This window comes from Choloepus didactylus (assembly GCF_015220235.1).
Source record: "Choloepus didactylus isolate mChoDid1 chromosome 25 unlocalized genomic scaffold, mChoDid1.pri SUPER_25_unloc1, whole genome shotgun sequence".
NCBI classification, from domain to species: domain Eukaryota; kingdom Metazoa; phylum Chordata; class Mammalia; order Pilosa; family Megalonychidae; genus Choloepus; species Choloepus didactylus.
Window position 1 is genome coordinate 7,275,381 of NW_023637606.1, and position 6,553 is coordinate 7,281,933.

A 6,553-nucleotide genomic window follows, 5' to 3' on the forward strand; every position below is an offset into this window, starting at 1 on the left:
CTTGTGGATGCACACCTGATGTTGGTGAGACCATTTTAATAGGTTGTTTCCATGGACATGTCACCCAATCAATTCAAGGTGGATCTTAACCATTTACTGAAGTGCTTTAAGAGGGCTCATGGAGAGAGAGAATTCAGAAAAAAATAACCCTGCAGCAGCAAGAAAGACCCACAGAAACTGAGGCAGCCATATTGAAACCAATACCCAGAAGAGAAGAAAAAGGAAATATTGCCATATGCCTTCTCATGTGACAGAGAAACCCTGGATGCATGCATCTTTTCATCATGGAAGATATCTTCATCTTGATGACTTATTTTGACATTTTCCTTGACTTAGAACTGTAAATTTGTAAACTAATAAGTCACCATTGAAAAAGCCAACCTACTTCTGGTATATTGCATTCTGGCAGCTTTAGCAAACCAAAACAACATGTCTCAGAATTAGGTTATTTTGTCCAGAGCCTGTACAGCAGTTCAGTGATCTTGCTAGGGATTAGGTATTCAGGAACAGTTCTCATTGCTTAGTTTTCATTATTATGTTCACAGAATATGGGCTGAACCTGCAGAAACTGAATACATATATCAGTCAGGAAGACTGGGAGAAAAATCAAGGGAATAGTACAAATGAGTGACAGATGGATTGTTATAAAAGATCCTTCCGGGCGGGGCAAGATGGTGGGCTGGTGAGATGTATGTTTTAGTTACTCCTCCAGGAAAGTAGGTAGAAAGCCAGGAACTGCGTGGACTGGACACCAAAGAGCAATCTGACTTTGGGCATACTTAATACAACACTCATGAAAACGTCGAACTGCTGAGATCACCGAAATCTGTAAGTTTTTGCTACCAGGGGACCCGCGCCCCTCCCTGCCAGGCTCAGTCCTGTGGGAGGAGGGGCTGTCAGCTCCGGGAAGGAGAAGGGAGAACTGCAGTGGCAGCCCTTATCGGAAACTCATTCTACTGATCCAAACTCCAACCATAGATAGACTGAGACCAGACACCAGAGAATCTCAGAGCAGCCAGCCCAGCAGAGAGGAGACAGGCATAGAAAAAAAACAACACGAAAAACTCCAAAATAAAAGTGGAGGATTTTTGGAGTTCTAGTGAACATAGAAAGGGGAAGGGCAGAGCTCAGGCCCTGAGGTGCATATGCAAATCCTGAAGAAAAGCTGATCTCTCTGCCCTGTGGACCTTTCCTTAATGGCCCTGGTTGCTTTGTCTCTTAGCATTTCAATAACCCATTAGATCTCAGAGGAGGGCCCTTTTTTTTTTTTAATCCTTTTTTCTTTTTCCAAAACAATTACTCTAAGAAGCCCAATACAGAAAGCTTCAAAGACTTGCAATTTGGGCAGGTAAAGTCAAGAGAAGAACTAAGAGAGCTCTGAGACAAAAGGCAATAATCCACTGGCTGAGAAAATTCACTAAACACCACAACTTCCCAAGAAAAGGGGGGTGTCCGCTCACAGCCTCCATCCTGGTGGACAGGAAACACTCCTGCCCATCGCCAGCCCCATAGCCCAGAGCTGCCCCAGACAACACAGTGTGACAGAAGTGCTTCAAATAACAGGCACACACCACAAAACTGGGCATGGACATTAGCCTTCCCTGCAACCTCAGCTGATTGTCCCAGAGTTGGGAAGGTGGAGCAGTGTGAATTAACAAAGCCCCATTCAGCCATCATTTCAGCAGACTGGGAGCCTCCCTACACAGCCCAGCAGCCCAGAACTGCCCTGGGGGGACGGCACTCACCTGTGACATAGCACAGTCATCCCTCAACAAAGGACCCGGGGTGCACAGCCTGGAAGAGGGGCCCACGTGCAAGTCTCAGGAGCCATACGCCAATACCAAGGACTTGTGGGTCAGTGGCAGAGACAAACTGTGGCAGGACTGAACTGAAGGATTAGACTATTGCAGCAGCTTTAAAACTCTAGGATCACCAGGGAGATTTGATTGTTAGGGCCACCCCCCCTCCCTGACTGCCCAGAAACACGCCCCGTATACAGGGCAGGCAACACCAACTACACACGCAAGCTTGGTACACCAATTGGACCCCACAAGACTCACTCCCCCACTCACCAAAAAGGCTAAGCAGGGGAGAACTGGCTTGTGGAGAACAGGTGGCTCGTGGACGCCACCTGCTGGTTAGTTAGAGAAAGTTTACTCCACGAAGCTGTAGATCTGATAAATTAGAGATAAGGACTTCAATTGGTCTACAAATCCTAAAAGAACCCTATCAAGTTCAGCAAATGCCACGAGGCCAAAAACAACAGAAAATTATAAAGCATATGAAAAAACCAGATGATATGGATAACCCAAGCCCAAGCACCCAAATCAAAAGATCAGAAGAGACACAGCACCTAGAGCAGCTACTCAAAGAACTAAAGATGAACAATGAAACCATAGTACGGGATACAAAGGAAATCAAGAAGACCCTAGAAGAGCATAAAGAAGACATTGCAAGACTAAATAAAAAAATGGATGATCTTATGGAAATTAAAGAAACTGTTGACCGAATTAAAAAGATTCTGGACACTCATAGTACAAGACTAGAGGAAGTTGAACAACGAATCAGTGACCTGGAAGATGACAGAATGGAAAATGAAAGCATAAAAGAAAGAATGGGGAAAAAAATTGAAAAAATCGAAATGGACCTCAGGGATATGATAGATAATATGAAACGTCCAAATATAAGACTCATTGGTGTCCCAGAAGGGGAAGAAAAGGGTAAAGGTCTAGGAAGAGTATTCAAAGAAATTGTTGGGGAAAACTTCCCAAATCTTCTAAACAACATAAATACACAAATCATGAATGCTCAGCGAACTCCAAATAGAATAAATCCAAATAAACCCACTCCAAGACATATACTGATCACACTGTCAAACACAGAAGAGAAGGAGCAAGTTCTGAAAGCAGCAAGAGAAAAGCAATTCACCACATACAAAGGAAACAGCATAAGACTAAGTAGTGACTACTCAGCAGCCACCATGGAGGCAAGAAGGCAGTGGCACGATATATTTAAAATTCTGAGTGAGAAAAATTTCCAGCCAAGAATACTTTATCCAGCAAAGCTCTCCTTCAAATTTGAGGAAGAGCTTAAATTTTTCACAGACAAACAAATGCTGAGAGAATTTGCTAACAAGAGACCTGCCCTACTGGAGATACTAAAGAGAGCCCTACAGACAGAGAAACAAAGAAAGGACAGAGAGACTTGGAGAAAGGTTCAGTACTAAAGAGATTCGGTATGGGTACAATAAAGGATATCAATAGAGAGAGGGAAAAATATGACAAACATAAACCAAAGGATAAGATGGCTGATTCACGAAATGCCTTCACGGTTATAACGTTGAATGTAAATGGATTAAACTCCCCAATTAAAAGATATAGATTCACAGAATGGATCAAAAAAAATGAACCATCAATATGTTGCATACAAGAGACTCATCTTAGACACAGGGACACAAAGAAACTGAAAGTGAAAGGATGGAAAAAAATATTTCATGCAAGCTACAGCCAAAAGAAAGTAGGTGTAGCAATATTAATCTCAGATAAAATAGACTTCAAATGCAGGGATGTTTTGAGAGACAAAGAAGGCCACTACATACTAATAAAAGGGGCAATTCAGCAAGAAGAAATAACAATCGTAAATGTCTATGTACCCAATCAAGGTGCCACAAAATACATGAGAGAAACACTGGCAAAACTAAAGGAAGCAATTGATGTTTCCACAATAATTGTGGGAGACTTCAACACATCACTCTCTCCTATAGATAGATCAACCAGACAGAAGACCAATAAGGAAATTGAAAACCTAAACAATCTGATAAATGAATTAGATTTAATAGACATATACAGGACATTACATCCCAAATCACCAGGATACACATACTTTTCTAGTGCTCACAGAACTTTCTCCAGAATAGATCATATGCTGGGACATAAAACAAGCCTCAATAAATTTAAAAAGATTGAAATTATTCAAAGCACATTCTCTGACCACAAAGGAATACAATTAGAAGTCAATAACCATCAGAGACTTAGAAAATTCACAAATACCTGGAGGTTAAACAACACACTCCTAAACAATCAGTGGGTTAAAGAAGAAATAGCAAGAGAAATCGCTAAATATATAAAGACGAATGAAAATGAGAACACAACATACCAAAACCTATGGGATGCAGCAAAAGCAGTGCTAAGGGGGAAATTTATACCACTAAACGCATATATTAAAAAGGAAGAAAGAGCCAAAATCAAAGAACTAATGGATCAACTGAAGAAGCTAGAAAATGAACAGCAAACCAATCCTAAACCAAGTAGAAGAAAAGAAATAACAAGGATTAAAGCAGAAATAAAAGACATAGAGAACAAAAAAACAACAGAGAGGATAAATATCACCAAAAGTTGGTTCTTTGAGAAGATCAACAAGATTGACAAGCCCCTAGCTAGACTGACAAAATCAAAAAGAGAGAAGACCCATACAAACAAAATAATGAATGAAAAAGGTGACATAACTGCAGATCCTGAAGAAATTAAAAAAATTATAAGAGGATATTATGAACAACTGTATGGCAACAAACTGGATAATGTAGAAGAAATGGACAATTTCCTGGAAACATATGAACAACCCAGACTGACCAGAGAAGAAATAGAAGACCTCAAGCAACCCATCACAAGCAAAGAGATCCAATCAGTCATCAAAAATCTTCCCACAAATAAATGCCCAGGGCCAGATGGCTTCACAGGGGAATTCTACCAAACTTTCCAGAAAGAACTGACCCCAATCTTACTCAAACTCTTTCAAAACATTGAAGAAAATTGAACACAACCTAACTCATTTTATGAAGCTAACATCAATCTAATACCAAAACCAGGCAAAGATGCTACAAAAAAGGAAAACTACCGGCCAATCTCCCTAATGAATATAGATGCAAAAATCCTCAACAAAATACTTGCAAATCGAATCCAAAGACACATTAAAAAAATCATACACCATGACCAAGTGGGGTTCATTCCAGGCATGCAAGGATGGTTCAACATAAGAAAATCAATCAATGTATTACAACACATTAACAAGTCAAAAGGGAAAAATCAATTGATCATCTCAATAGATGCTGAAAAAGCATTTGACAAAATCCAACATCCCTTTTTGATAAAAACACTTCAAAAGGTAGGAATTGAAGGAAACTTCCTCAACATGATAAAGAGCATATATGAAAAACCCACAGCCAGCATAGTACTCAATGGTGAGAGACTGAAAGCCTTCCCTCTAAGATCAGGAACAAGACAAGGATGCCCGCTGTCACCACTGTTATTCAACATTGTGCTGGAAGTGCTAGCCAGGGCAATCCGGCAAGACAAAGAAACAAAAGGCATCCAAATTGGAAAAGAAGAAGTAAAACTGTCATTGTTTGCAGATGATATGAGCTTATATCTAGAAAACCCTGAGAAATCGACGATACAGCTCCTAGAGCTAATAAACAAATTTAGCAAAGTAGCGGGATACAAGATTAATGCACATATGTCAGTAATGTTTCTATATGCTAGAAATGAACAAACTGAAGAGACACTCAAGAAAAAGATACCATTTTCAATAGCAACTAAAAAAATCAAGTACCTAGTAATAAACTTAACCAAAGATGTAAAAGACCTATACAAAGAAAACTACATAACTCTACTAAAAGAAATAGAAGGGGACCTTAAAAGATGGAAAAATATTCCATGTTCATGGATAGGAAGGCTAAATGTCATTAAGATGTCCATTCTACCCAAACTCATCTACAGATTCAATGCAATCCCAATCAAAATTCCAACAACCTACTTTGCAGACTTGGAAAAGCTAGTGATCAAATTTATTTGGAAAGGGAAGATGCCTCGAATTGCTAAAGACACTCTAAAAAAGAAAAACGAAGTGGGAGGACTTACACTCCCTGACTTTGAAGCTTATTATAAAGCCACAGTTGCCAAAACAGCATGGTACTGGCAAAAAGATAGACATATAGATCAATGGAATCGAATTGAGAATTCAGAGATAGACCCTCAGATCTATGGCTGACTGATCTTTGATAAGGCCCCCAAAGTCACTGAACTGAGCCATAATGGTCTTTTCAACAAATGGGGCTGGGAGAGTTGGATATCCATATCCAAAAGAATGAAAGAGGACCCCTACCTCACCCCCTACACAAAAATTAACTCAAAATGGACCAAAGATCTCAATATAAAAGAAAGTACCATAAAACTCCTAGAAGATAATGTAGGAAAACATCTCCAAGACCTTGCATTAGGTGGCCACTTCCTAGACTTTACACCCAAAGCACAAGCAACAAAAGAGAAAATAGATAAATGGGAACTCCTCAAGCTTAGAAGTTTCTGCACCTCAAAGGAATTTCTCAAAAAGGTAAAGAGGCAGCCAACTCAATGGGAAAAAAATTTTGGAAACCATGTATCTGACAAAAGACTGATATCTTGCATATATAAAGAAATCCTACAACTCAATGACAATAGTACAGACAGCCCAATTATAAAATGGGCAAAAGATATGAAAAGACAGTTCTCTGAAGAGG